The following is a 13,524-nucleotide window of genomic DNA, read 5'->3' as shown; positions in this document are numbered from 1 at the left end:
ATATATATACACAAACACACTTGAAAGATTATGTGAAGTGTATTTGCTTTGTTGTTTAATTAAAAAGTACCAATATTATAGCAACTGCCACTCAATATGCAACTATGGTATTTCCAGTAACTATAACCCCTTACTTCAACACTATTCCCAGTGTTTGTCTTAGGTACATTAAGCAGAAACAATGAAAATAAGAAGTAGGATTTCAAGAACAGAGAGCACCAACTGGTTGAAGATAAAGTATTAAAGAAAAACAAGCACACAAGATGGGACTTCTTTTAGATGCTGTTTTATAAGTTGTCACCTACCACATTAATCTGATTTCCAATGATATACTTATTTCTGATGAGTAAACTTTATGTCCTTGATCCTAGAAATCACAGTTAAATTGAAATCCAAAATTTTAAAAAACAAACAATAAAAATCAAAGGATACCTCTCCCCTAATTTACACCAGAAGGTAGCCTCCTTTAGACTGAAGTAATCTAGTGGGAAATATATTTTGGTCATAAACATTTACTTAAAAATATTTTACAACAAACTAACACCTCTTGGTACACTAATAGATTAAATACAAATTAAGGCCACAGGATTGTTTATTTTTAATTCCTAGGATATTAAAAGCTTGTTTTTAAAAGGAGATCAGAGAATCCAAAACTTTAGGAATGTATTTTATATCCTGACCGAATTTTATTAAACTTGTACTAAACAGATGTGTATCTATTTTTAAAAGCTCCAAGGAAGGCAATATACACATCTAGGGAGTCCATTCTAGTAGTCACATAATCCTGTGATACTGCAATTATCTTCCATGTATGCACACATATTTATTTCACCAGAGGATGCAATAAAAAAAATTAAATGCATTTGAAACTAGGACAAGAACATGGCAAGATAATGTATCTTTTTTGAAAAAAGATGGGATAGCAGATTAATATTTAGCAGTTTCAAAATAAATTTGTTATATTTTTCTGCCCGAATTCAGTCTCTTAAAATACTGCTTTTCTAAAACATCAATGTATTTGCATCACAAAACATCTGTGAGTAAATTAATTTGTTTTTATTTAAATTTAGATATATAGTTTTCCCCTTAATGATTCAAAAGTCCTTTTTTTTGGCTAAAGGGTCTTTTTTTCCAGCAATTTCTAATATTTATCGCCAAATAGTAAGAAATCAAGCACCAATAATAATGATAATAATACTGTGATTATTTTCATTGATTTTCTTGCATTTTTGCTTCTAATTTTAAAAATCTTACACAATTAACATGAATGGAGATACTAATACACATATATCTAGAACCCTAAAGATTGTTAACACACAGACTACCTGCAGTCTTTAACTGTCACAGATTTTCTTCACGAGGTTATATTGTTTCTCTAGCATCATAAAAAGTTGTTACATGTGGCAGATACTAGGTGCTTTGCCCAGGTGCCCTTTTCAAAGCTGTCAGTTACCAACCCTCATTTCCTTAGAGTGTGGGCTACTGAGTGCTCACATCTGAATCCTTCACTGGTACCGCCCTTGGCTGCAGGGAACTGTTGATCATGTCAAGCCCTCACTCATGGATTGATTCATACCTGGTGATTGGCTGATAGGGGTTGTCAATGGTAAACACCTATGTCTTAATTCCAGTAACTCTAACCAGGCACGCCAACTCCACAGCTTACTGTAGAATCAGGTGGAGCTACAATTGCTCTCACGCAGGGTCAGCCTCTTCCTTCCCCTACACCATCTCTTTTTTCTCCGTGACACGGGAAGCTCCTAAAAACCATCCCCCAATGAAAGGTACTGATGCTATGCCACTTCTTAGGGTCTTGCTCTAGGGAATCTGATCTAAGACACAATCAGTGTTGCAATGAGAACACATTGTTTGAAAAACTTGTCAAGAAATGTTTTGCACATAATCTGGCAATTTGTGATCTAAAGTTGCATAAATGTCACCTAAAATTTTAAATATTTACTTGACATACTAGAAAACCAACAAGTACATTTGTAACTTAATTTGTGCAAGGTACTCTAGATGCTGGGAATATACCATGGTCTTTAGTCTTCATTTATTTACCAAACACACTGAGGACATAGGCTACAATCCAGGTGCTCTAATTTGAGGAGAGAGAACACACACATATAAAACTATCCATTTTGCTGAAATATTGCAATTCTATTCTTTTCATCTTCTTTCAGGTTTTCTCTATTTTTTATTTATAAATATGCATATATATACACATATATGTATATATATGTGTACATACATGTGTACATATATGTATATACACATATATATGTATATATACACACATATATATGTATACACACATATGTATATGTGTGTGTATATATATATACATATGTATATATATTTGTTATAAGTCACCTCTAAATTTTTTTAAAGAAATATGTAGGTCATAAGAAAATGATTAAAATGGTGCTAACAGGCTTTTTTTCTCTATATTTTCTCTTTTATTCTTTCCTTCCCTCCTTCCTTCCTTCTTTTTTTCCTTCCTTCCTTCCTTCCTTCCTTTCTTCCTTCCCTCCTTTCCTCTTTCCTTCCTTCCTTTATTACTTTCTAGAATTATGGGCTTTGGAGAATTCTCACTTTCCTATATATCCAATCAATTATTATGTATATTACAACTTATTGTAATTCTATTCCTGACGATTAGTATGTGCATCTCAGTATACCTTCTTATGGTACATATTAACAGGCTAATTTTAGAGTACTTCACATTATCACTACTTTTTGCTTAGATTCAAACTTACTTGAATTTTTCTAAAAGACACATGAGATTTCCTCCCCAAATCATAAAATTCTCCATGACCGTACTACCATCAGAAATCCAATTCTTGTATGGATATAGTCACTTATTTTTCACTGGGAAGAGTCCCAAACCTTAGGACTGAAAAGGTTTTTCTCATTTCTACCAGAACCCTTCTGTTTGAAACTGAATTACTCTTCTGAGCTGCTTGAATATGTCCTCCCATAGACTCAGAAGCAGTGTCTTTGACCTTCTCTGTTTGCGATTCCGCATTGCCAGAATGGAAGGGCAAACCCCCAGAAGGCTAGAGGACAGGAAGATGTCAGCCATCCCAAAGTCCCATCTGCTCACTTAACATGTAAGGAAACTGTGGCCCAGAACACCTAAAGCCAAACAAAACACACCTGTTTACCCAAACTGTCATTGTATTTCTCTTCCTTCCCTACCTCCCCCACCTCCCCCTCCTTTTTCTTGCTTATGTTTTGAATGGAACACATTTTATGATAACTTTTCCAATACACTACATTATCCTTTCCTAATATTTATGTGGTTAACTCTGCAAGTATTCTTTTGGACTTCTTGCTTTTAACCTTTGTGGCCTTGAGTTTCTTTTTTTCCCTGTGTTTCTTTAAGATTTATCTTCTCCTGTATTCTGCCTGTTGGGAAAGTATCTCTTCTTATGGTCCTGCTATTCTCATTACATTTGGTTCCCCTATCCATTCACTCACTTTAATTATTTCCCTTCCTTTCCTCCTTCATCTGAGGGCTATAAACAAAAGTGTGTCCTCTGACATGTTTTTGTCTCTTTTTCTCAGCAAGATCCTTCTCTGCTTTGCTCGCTTTCTATTGTACCTCATGGCCTTCCCTTGTAATGTATGTTTTCCTTGTCTTTTTCCTCTCACTTCAGCCTGAAATCAGTCTTTGCTTTATTTCTTCCCATTCCTTCCCAAACAACCCCTCACTTCTCCTTTTGCTCCTATCCACCCTGTAATCTTATACTAATTTAGGAGAATGTTACCATATCCATTTTTTTCCTTCAAACTTTCATACCAAGTCCTTGAAGTTGGTCCAGTTGTTGAGCAGTTTACATGGATAGGGTGCTGCTTTGCACGCATTTTATTGGAAAATGTGCCATGTCCTTTTCCTCCACACCAAGCTCACAATTTCCTGACTGTACATTGCTCCCAGATGAGTTCCAGTGCCTTATACAAAGTATGTCTTTAATTGTCTTTTTTATAATGACAATCCTTCTTTGTTTCTATTGGAAAACACCTGGCAAGTGGCTAATCCATTCCTATCCTTGCTACATTTCTGTTTCACACTTACATTTCCTAGTCCAAATCCCAAACCTGTCTGCAGCATTTGCTGGAAATATTGAAACAATGCAATATCATCTCATTTCCCATACACTCACCATTTTATCCTACTAATTGGAAGCAACATCATATATTTCTAGCAGTGCTGTTACTTTTTACAGCCAACTTTAATATAGTAACAACAAATTAATATTAACAATAAACTATATAACTAACAATAAAATATGATAAACAGTATAACAAAAAACACACTACGTATTTCTTGTTTTTACCCCTACCTACTTATTCTACTCTAATCTGATTCTTGAGCTGCATCAAAACTCTATTTTTTTAGGATACAAATATTCATACTTATTCATAGGTCATGCTATTAATTTTGAAAATTTTATTTCACAATTAATTTTTGCTCAACTGTGGCCAATTTAAACTCTTATTGTTTTGAGGTACTTAAATTATTGTAACATCTTCTGCACTAGATTTTTCACAGATATGCAGAGTGCTATTCATAAAAAAAACACAAAGATTTGTGATATAAGAAGCATTATCATATATTTTTCTGGTCATATGTATTCATTGAAATCCTACATAAATGTAGTCTTTTCTACTATTACACATAAATGTTAACTAGACATAGTGCACATTAATGTATGACTTTATATGCTCGAGAATTAGGATAGTCTTTTGTATATTCTATTTCTGAGAAATTTAGAAAATGTATTATTAAATTCCATATTAAAACACCTCTTCATTAGGTAAAAAATGCTACTTTTTATAGTTGATAGAAAGAGTTCTGAAATAGAAATTAGAAAATGTTTAATGCAATATCTCCTGTGCCATGTTTATTCTGTAAATAAATATATGTGGATCAATTAATAGTAACACCTTTAATTCTAGACTATAGAGGGTATTTCCGACTAATTAGAGATGGCACAATACATTTGAAAATACTCCAGAAGTACATTGTTTCTGTATATACAGCACTGTGCATTATTTTGAATCATTTCAATGAATACCTCAATTTTACCATACAGCAAGAAAATTAATTATTTTCCAAGGAGAAGAAAATAAATTATTATTGTTCCTAAAAATCTCTGGATAATACTACTAAGTCTCTAAGGAGTATTACTTCCAAATTGTCATTCTTCTAAATTGTAAATGAAACTATTTCAATTGCTAAAGTGCTAAGCACTATGAATTTTTTAAAATGTCTATGAACCTGTAATATCATCTAGTTGTTAACATTTTTTTGAAATTGTCTAGATTAACTCTTACACTTAAAGGCAAAAAATCCAACACACAAATGGAGCACAGAAGCAACCATGCTATACATTTGATGACTAACTTATTGTTTGAATACATAATCATTCAAATTCACTATATTATAAACTCTGAAGGGTATGTTCAGGTTTCTTCATAGACCTCCAGAGCATCTAGCACTAAATCTTATACACAAAAAAACCTGTTAACTGATTTATCTTAAATATTTAATTTGGGGTGGGGAAATATTAACTAAGCTATAGCTACAACAAGTAAGTTTCCATTTATTTGTAAAGATAAGTAAAATATTTTTATTTCTCAGTAATATTTCATGTGTTGTACAAGTTAAATTATAAAAGGACATCAAAGAGAAGTTTAAATAAATTGTGCCCCTAAGAGTAATGAAACTCCTTTTGCTTTGTTTTTGATAAAATAGACAGCCAAGTAAAAGATTAATGTTCAAGAAGCACAATAATATATTGTCTTATGCTGGTATCCCTATTAGGGTTGCCACTGTTACATGTAAGGACATCTTAGCTATTTTTTAAAGATGTTTCATAAATTCAGTAACATATGTGTACTGACTAAGCATTTCCTGTGCCCCCAGGACCCACTGTATGTCTGATTGTCTGTTTCCTTTCTGCTTCTCTACATCCGACAGGTACTATTCCAAAAACAGAAGTTGGGATTTATTGCCAAAGCATGTTATATGATTACTATGTGCTTCATATCTTAATTCTTCTAATTCTTCCCTGTTTTTCAGTAGATGTGAGAGATGATCGTACAGTTGAAGAAATACTGGGATTTCAGAGAAAGCTAACAGAATAGTAACATAAAATTTTCCTCCTGCTTTCATTATTTAAATGCCCTTGTTTTTTGTTTCTTTGACTCTTTTGTATTGAATAGCCTTCTGCCCTCCTTGATCATCTCCCTGTGGCTCATCTCAATCTGTTTTCCTCTCTCTCCTGGCCGCCAGCCAGCTACTGAAACAGCAACTGGGCTATTTATAACTGACGGGCCTCAAAGGTGAGAGCTTCATATAAGGTAAGTACTCTTTTGTCTTGTTGTCACTAAGGCCACCATCCGAAAAGACTGCAGGCTATATTAGTACACTTGACTTCTTATGGACTAAGTGTCAATATATGGTCACATCCTGAACCACAGTAAATCATTATGGAATCTCAAAGCAGTTTGAGCTTTGCCACATTTCTTGATGTGGGATATGGGACATTGAGTGTATACACTATAGAAAGTGGTGCTTGTTCAACATTTGGGCCAGAATAATATAAAATACCTCCAACATGAAGGACTTTAGATCTAAAAAGAGAAAAAATACTCAATATTATAAAATTCTCATTAGTCCAGACAAGTCAGTGACAGAAGTGTACACAATCATTTTGTTCCAGAAATTTATGAGCAAAATACCTGAATCATATAGTTAAAGAAAGAGGGCCCCTTTGAGTCTGTTGAAGGAAGTCCTGAAAATGGGAGAACTATCTGTCTGATTTAGAGGCACCTGCTCTGGGCTCCCATGGCAATCCCAACCGGTATCATGCAGAACATTTTATAATCTACTCTTTTTCTTTTTTTTTAGTTTTAGGTGTACAAAACAATGTAATTATTGTGCCTGACCACTGTGCTATACAATCTATTCTTACAATTAGTTTTTCTCCTTACCTGACTCGGTGTTTCCTAAATTTGTCTTGGCAGTCACTTGTGTGTGTGTGTGTGTGTGTGTGTGTGTGTGTGTGTGTAAATTTCAAACACAACTGCAATCACTTATTTCCTGATTGTGCATGCCTGCTTTCCTGCTATAAAGGCAGACTTGTGTAGTTACCACAGTGTTAATTGTCACAAAGACACTATAGCCCATAGTGTATAAAACACTTACTATCTGGTCTTATGCAGAATAAAGGTTATCAACCTCTGTTCTAGAATATGTATCTGCTAAATGCATGAAAGAATTTATGATCTGATAATCCAGTACAGAATCATTTATTTCAGTTATACATTTATATATTCATTACTTCATATACATCTAAACTCTTCTGCCATATTAGCCTTTGGGGAAACTGCAAAAAAAAAAAAAAACAACACTAAACCTTGGTCTGTTCACCTGTAAAATGAGGATACTGCTTGTGCCTGCTTAACCCATCCACTTCATTACTGAGAACTCATGAGTGAATCAGTAGGACTAAAGAGCAGTCTTATATTTGGGGAAATAATGCTTCAGTTACTCCTAATCCTGTTTCTTCACTGTCTTGCAGGATCTTTCTTCTCATGTGTCTTCCTTCAGTTATCAAACTATGTAAATGCCTGTAATCATGCTGAAAACATATAACATGTCTGGCCAAGAGTGGTTATTTAATAAATGTTTGTGGAGGGGATGAATGATTGATGAACGAATGCCTTTTCTCTACTCTTCCCATGATGTTATGATGCTATATAACTTTAGTTCATGTTGAAACATGAAGACCCTGGATATAGTGGCACTGAAATAGAGCAGTGATAGAACTATAATAATTCAACTATGATAGGTGATCAACAAATATATCTTGAATTTACATAATAAAATGTAAGATGAATATTACATTGTTCCACTATAGTATTGTCAAAGAGAGACATGGTGAGTTCTAAAGTCTAAACCTGTTTTTTCAGGTTGGATATTGTAATAAGCAAACAGACCATAGCCATAATTGCTTAGATTGAGTTAGACAAGTATATAACATAAAACAAAGAATAGGTGAGCTATGCAGGTCATAAAATTGGCACAGAAGATAATTTTACTCAAGTATGGAGAACATTTGTAACTTGACAAATTTAACCAAATTTAACCAAATTTAACCAAAAGCTAGTAGATGTTAATTCAGGTTCAAAAAGCTGCTGTCACCTCCAGATTTTTGAGTTTACTCAATAAAATATATGATTGCAAACACAACTTAAATTAGAGTTTGGTTTTTGAGGCTGATAACTTCCACCCTGGTATCTAATTTAAATTCCTTTGCTTGGGAAAAGGCTCTGGCCTTCAAGGAGAAGAAAGGTTGGTAGGACTGTATATGACACGGAGACAATGTCTAGGGATAAGGAAGGGCTAAGTGTTACGTATTTGTGTATATGTAGAAACGAGAGCATTGTATCCATTCCTGTTAATCACTGTACTTATTTATTATACCATTATTATTTAGTTTTTTTGAAGAGGAAGTAGAGCTGAATAAGTTTGCTAAAGAAAATGTCATAGGACTTGGGAACCTAAGGTTACAGTGAAGCATAGTGCTAAGAAAAACTACTTGCCCTATTCTTTTCATTAACTACATGTACCTACATCACAGTGAAAACTGAATGTAACATCATTTGATATATCTAGTATTCACAGAAATGAAAGAAATGGATGGCAAGTTGGTTACAAGGCACCTGTCGTCTCCCATAAATAATTGAGAGTTGGCAGGGAAGAGAAAAAAAATGCAAGTATAGGGTTTATAGGTAAAGAAAATCGTGTGTTAATGTTAATACACTAAAATTTGTATACACAGTCTGGTGAGAACTGGGAACATTTAGGCTACATGCAAAAAGAAAAGAACAAATGGCAATGAGTAACATCAAGTAGGAGTTAGTAATGAAAGAATTTAGATTGTCTGTACTCATTCAATATATAAGTTTTGGAAGGAATAAAAGTAGCAGTTGAGAACCTCTCCATTAAAGATGGCAGAGTGGGTAAATGCTGTGTTTACCTTCTCTCACAAGCACGTCAAAATTACAACTGAACTACAAAACAACTATCAATTCCTGAAGTTTAGCTGAACCAAAACGCTACAACTAAGGACACACAAAAGAAGCCACCTTGAGACAGGTAGGCGGTACAGAGACATGGAATGGGCTAGTCCCACACCCGCATGTGACCATTCAAAATCATAGGGATATCTCAGCTGTGAAGGTCCTCCCTCCCTGCAAGGAACAAGAGGACCCAGCCCCACTCGAGGCTCCCCATCTTAGGGTCCAGAGCTGGGGAGAGAAATCCCCATAACTTCTCGCTGTGAAAACCAGTGGAGGCTGTGACTAAGTGAGAAGAGGGCAGCTGCAGTTCAAGGTGCTCCCCTTAAAGGGCCCACAAACAGGCTTACTTGCTGATGGACTCACTTGCTGTGACCTCCAGCACTGGGGCAGCAGCTTGGAAGGCACCAGGGACATACAGGGAGAAACTGAATTGTTTGGCTCAGGGAAAGGGCTAGAGAGGCAGCTTCCTCCCAGATGGAGGAGCTGGGGGAAGCCACTATTTCTGTGTTGAGCCCTCCCCCTCCCAGAGTGCAGACACAGGTGGTTGCCATATTTGAATCTCTATCAACCTGGCTAACAGTGTTCCATTGCCTGACTTGGTAATTCTGATACCCCACCTCACCCAACATTCAGGCACACCCAAGATGCTTCCAGTGGCTTTTCCATACAAACAGCCTGTCTTGGCTCATGCTGCAGACTTTTCTAAATACACTCAAAGGTTCACAAAACCCAAACAAGCAGCTCTGGCTTCAGTGCATTCCACGGCTCCTGGTGAGCAGCCCTAAGCCCAGCACTAGCCACAGCCGGCTTCAATTCACTGGTAGGCCCCTTGAGGCACCTCCAATCCCAGCACAGGTGGTGGCCATCTGTGGATTGCTTTAATGGCTCATGCCAGGTGGCCTTGGGCAGGGAACAGGCTGTGGCTGAACTTAGCCTGCAGTGGAGCCCCTCTCAGAAGGTCCTGGGAACTGGCATACATGGAGGCCACTTTGGACCAAGCTGGAGTACTACCCAGCCCCAGCAGGAGTGATACAATCAAAGGGAACATTAGGCAGGCACCAGAGCTCTGCTAATTCTCTACAGTGCCTTCACAACAACTCCTCCACTGTAGTCACATCCAGTCCTCACAACCAATCAGTCTGAGGGTCAATTCCTCCCATTGATGTGCAAAGAGCAACCAAGGCTCAGCAACAACAAGATGGCAAACACAGCCCACACAAGTGACACACCTGGAACATGCGGCTTCAGTGACCAGGGAGACTGGGCCACTGGACCTGCAGGAAACCTCCTACACAAGGCCACTCTACTGAAACATTGAGACATATCAGCCCTACCTAATAGAAACACAGGGAGGCAGCCAAAATAGTAAGACAAAAAAACATATCCCAAATACAAGAATAGAACATAACCCCAGAAAAATAGCTAAATAAAACAGACAACCAACAAAACAAAGACAACCAAACAAAGACAAACAACCAAAGACAATCAACCTACCAGACACAGAGTTCTAAACACTGGTTATAAGGATGTTCAATGATCTCAGGGAGAACTTTAACAAAGAAATAGGAAACATAAAAATGGACACAGAAGACATAAAAAAGAACCAATCAGAAGTAAAGAATACAACAACTGAAATGAAGAACACATTATAGGAAACCAACAGTATATTAGCGAAAACAGAGAATCAAGTCAACAATTTAGAATATAAGTTAGCAGAAAACAACCTAAAAGAACACACACAGACACAAAAAAAAATCCAAAAGAATGAAGATAGTTTAAGGGACGCCTGTAACAACATCAAACAAAATGACATTCACATCATAGGGGTATCAGAAGGAGGAGAGAGCATCCATGGAATTGAAAACCTATTTGAAGAAATAATAATGAAAAATTCTTCTAACCTGGTAAAGGAAATAAATATACAAGCACAAGAAGTGCAGTCCCAAACAAGATGAACCCAAAGAGACCCACAGCCAGACACAATGCCAAAGGTTAAAGACAAAGAAAGAATCTTAAAAGAAACAAGAGAAAAGCAGTTAGTTACCTATAAGAGAGCTCACATAAGACTATCTGCTGATTTCTTAACAGAAACATTGCAGTTCAGAAGGGATTCACATGAAATATTCAAAGTCTTGAAAAGCAAGGACCTACAACCAAGATTACTGTACCCAGCAAAGCTATCATTAGAATCTAAGGACAGATAAAGGGCTTCCAGACAAGAAACAGCTAAAAGAGTCCATCACCACTCAAACCAGTATTACAAGGAATGTTGGAATTCTTTAAGATGAAAAAAAAAGTAAAAAAAATGCACCTAATAAAATTGCAATAAGTACATAGCTATCAACAATTACTTTTGAAGAGGTGTGGGCTGTGCTTTTTGCTGTCCGCACTGTGGTTTTGGCATAGAGGAAATTTGTGCTAAGTTTGTATCTCAGAAAGTCAGCAAAACCCACTGTTGACTGGTACCTCCAGGAAGTCTGCTGACCATGGAGACCTTCGCTGCAGGCTCTTGGGACAATGAGAAAAATTATGTTTCACTGCGGTCTACTAGAGATTTTGGGAACTTGGGCTGTGATGGAGGGTTTAAAGGAGACCATCAGTTACTGTGTAGTACCAGGACACCATGGTGATATTATGGATTTACAATTTTTGGACCAGGAAAGAATTGTAGCTGCTTCGTCAACAGGATTGTATTAACAGTTTTCCTTCACCATCCAAATAACCAGACTGTCAGTCAGCCAGCAGTGGACAATAGTTCATTACCACACAGTCCAGGCTGTCCTTCCTGTAGCAGTGCACTATGCATGGGGGTTGTGTTCAGCAACCCAGACATTTTCACAAATGGAGATTAAGCACAAGGAAGCTGTGAGAACTATAGACAATGCAGATAGCAGTACTCTCCATGCTGTAACCTTCCTTCAAACTCCTGAGATTCTTACAGTAAATTCAATTGGGAAGTTAAAAATATGGGATTTCAGACAAGAAAGAAATAAGTCCTCTCAGGTATTATCACTGACTGGAGGCTGAGTGACACTCACTGTGTTGATCGACATCCCAATCAGCAGCCTGTTGTAGCTCCTGGTGGCCAGAATGGAATGTTGACTATTTGAGAAGTTAGACAAGGTTCTATGCTTGCGTCACTGCTGAAAACTCATGAAGCTGAAATGTGGGACGTCCACTTTTACCCATTCAACTCAGATCATCCATTTACTTGTTCTGAGGATGGGTCCCTGTGGCATTGGAATGCCGCTACAGATATACCTGAAAAAATTATCACTCTTTTACCAAGGAGAAAGAAAGAGTACTTTTTTTTGTCTTTTAGCGTTCATAGCCAGGCTATTGTTCCCCAGTCTCTTAAAAGCTCCTGGCTCAGCACTGATCCTGAGAAAGACCATAATGAGATCACAAACTTGCTTCCCAACAGGACTCTGTGAACAGTTTGGATGTTTTAGGTTCTTGTCTTCTTTGTGGTACTGATGCAGAAGCAAGTTACGTTACTAGATAACTTTGTTTATTGAAAATATTATAATTAAAAGATTTCAAGTAAAAACTACAGTTACCCTTTCAAATTCCATCTTCTATGCACATTTTTATTACTAGAAAATGTAAAATTTGCAGGAGAAGCATCAACAAACTGTCGTTAATGGCAATACCTAGTTTTGGATTTTGTAAGTTGGATATTCGCCTAACAGCTGCAGAATCTGATAGCTGACTGATGGCAAAAGAAATGGAACATGTGGATGAACGTCGGGGGGGGGGATCTTTGTGTTGATGAATACACTGCCTTCAGACACTGTCCTGGATAGCTCATAGGACCTACTTTTCATTTTTTTATGTTGTGAGACTTAATACTGTTGAACCACCAATGGGTTCTTATTCATTTTATGAACAGTGGTGTGGCATTAGTCAATGTTAATGTTAATCCTTTTTATTGCAAGTTTTTTCTTCTCCACATTTTATTTCTTTAATAATTTTAATAAAGTTTTTCAGAAAGAATTGGAAAAAAAATAACCAATATTTTTAAAGTTGAAAATGTTTTGACAGGTTCCTTTATTAGAATACATTTGAATACAACTCTGTCAACTGTTTAGGCACAACTTTATTTTTCTTGAAAAGAAGAAAAATACATTTGTTCCTAGGGATTTTTGCTTTTATTTAGTTTTACAGTGTAGTAAAAAATTAAACTGGACATTGTGCAATAAAATCAAAATTGACATTGATAAGTTAGCTGACTTCTAAACTAAAATTTAATAGGTTGAACATGTATGAAATTAGTATGATGATATGGCAAGAATAAAGAATTTTGCCATCTTTATCTTTATCCAAAATGTTAATGATGACCTAGCATAGTGTATTAAGACAGGTTTATGACACTGTCCTTCCAAAGTTTATTAGATTAAATGCATTATTGAATTGTTAAGACCT

General features: G+C 36.2%; 1 pseudogene; it reads left to right on the top strand.

Moving 5' to 3' along the window:
- The window catches only part of LOC109373944 (nucleoporin Nup43 pseudogene), an 80,838-nt pseudogene extending 68,234 nt beyond the window's left edge, over positions 1-12,604 (top strand).
- The last annotated feature ends 920 nt before the right edge of the window (positions 12,605-13,524 follow it).

Source organism: Hipposideros armiger, unplaced genomic scaffold, assembly GCF_001890085.2.
Source record: "Hipposideros armiger isolate ML-2016 unplaced genomic scaffold, ASM189008v1 scaffold_759, whole genome shotgun sequence".
NCBI lineage: Eukaryota > Metazoa > Chordata > Mammalia > Chiroptera > Hipposideridae > Hipposideros > Hipposideros armiger.
This window is presented reverse-complemented; position numbering and strand designations above follow the sequence as displayed.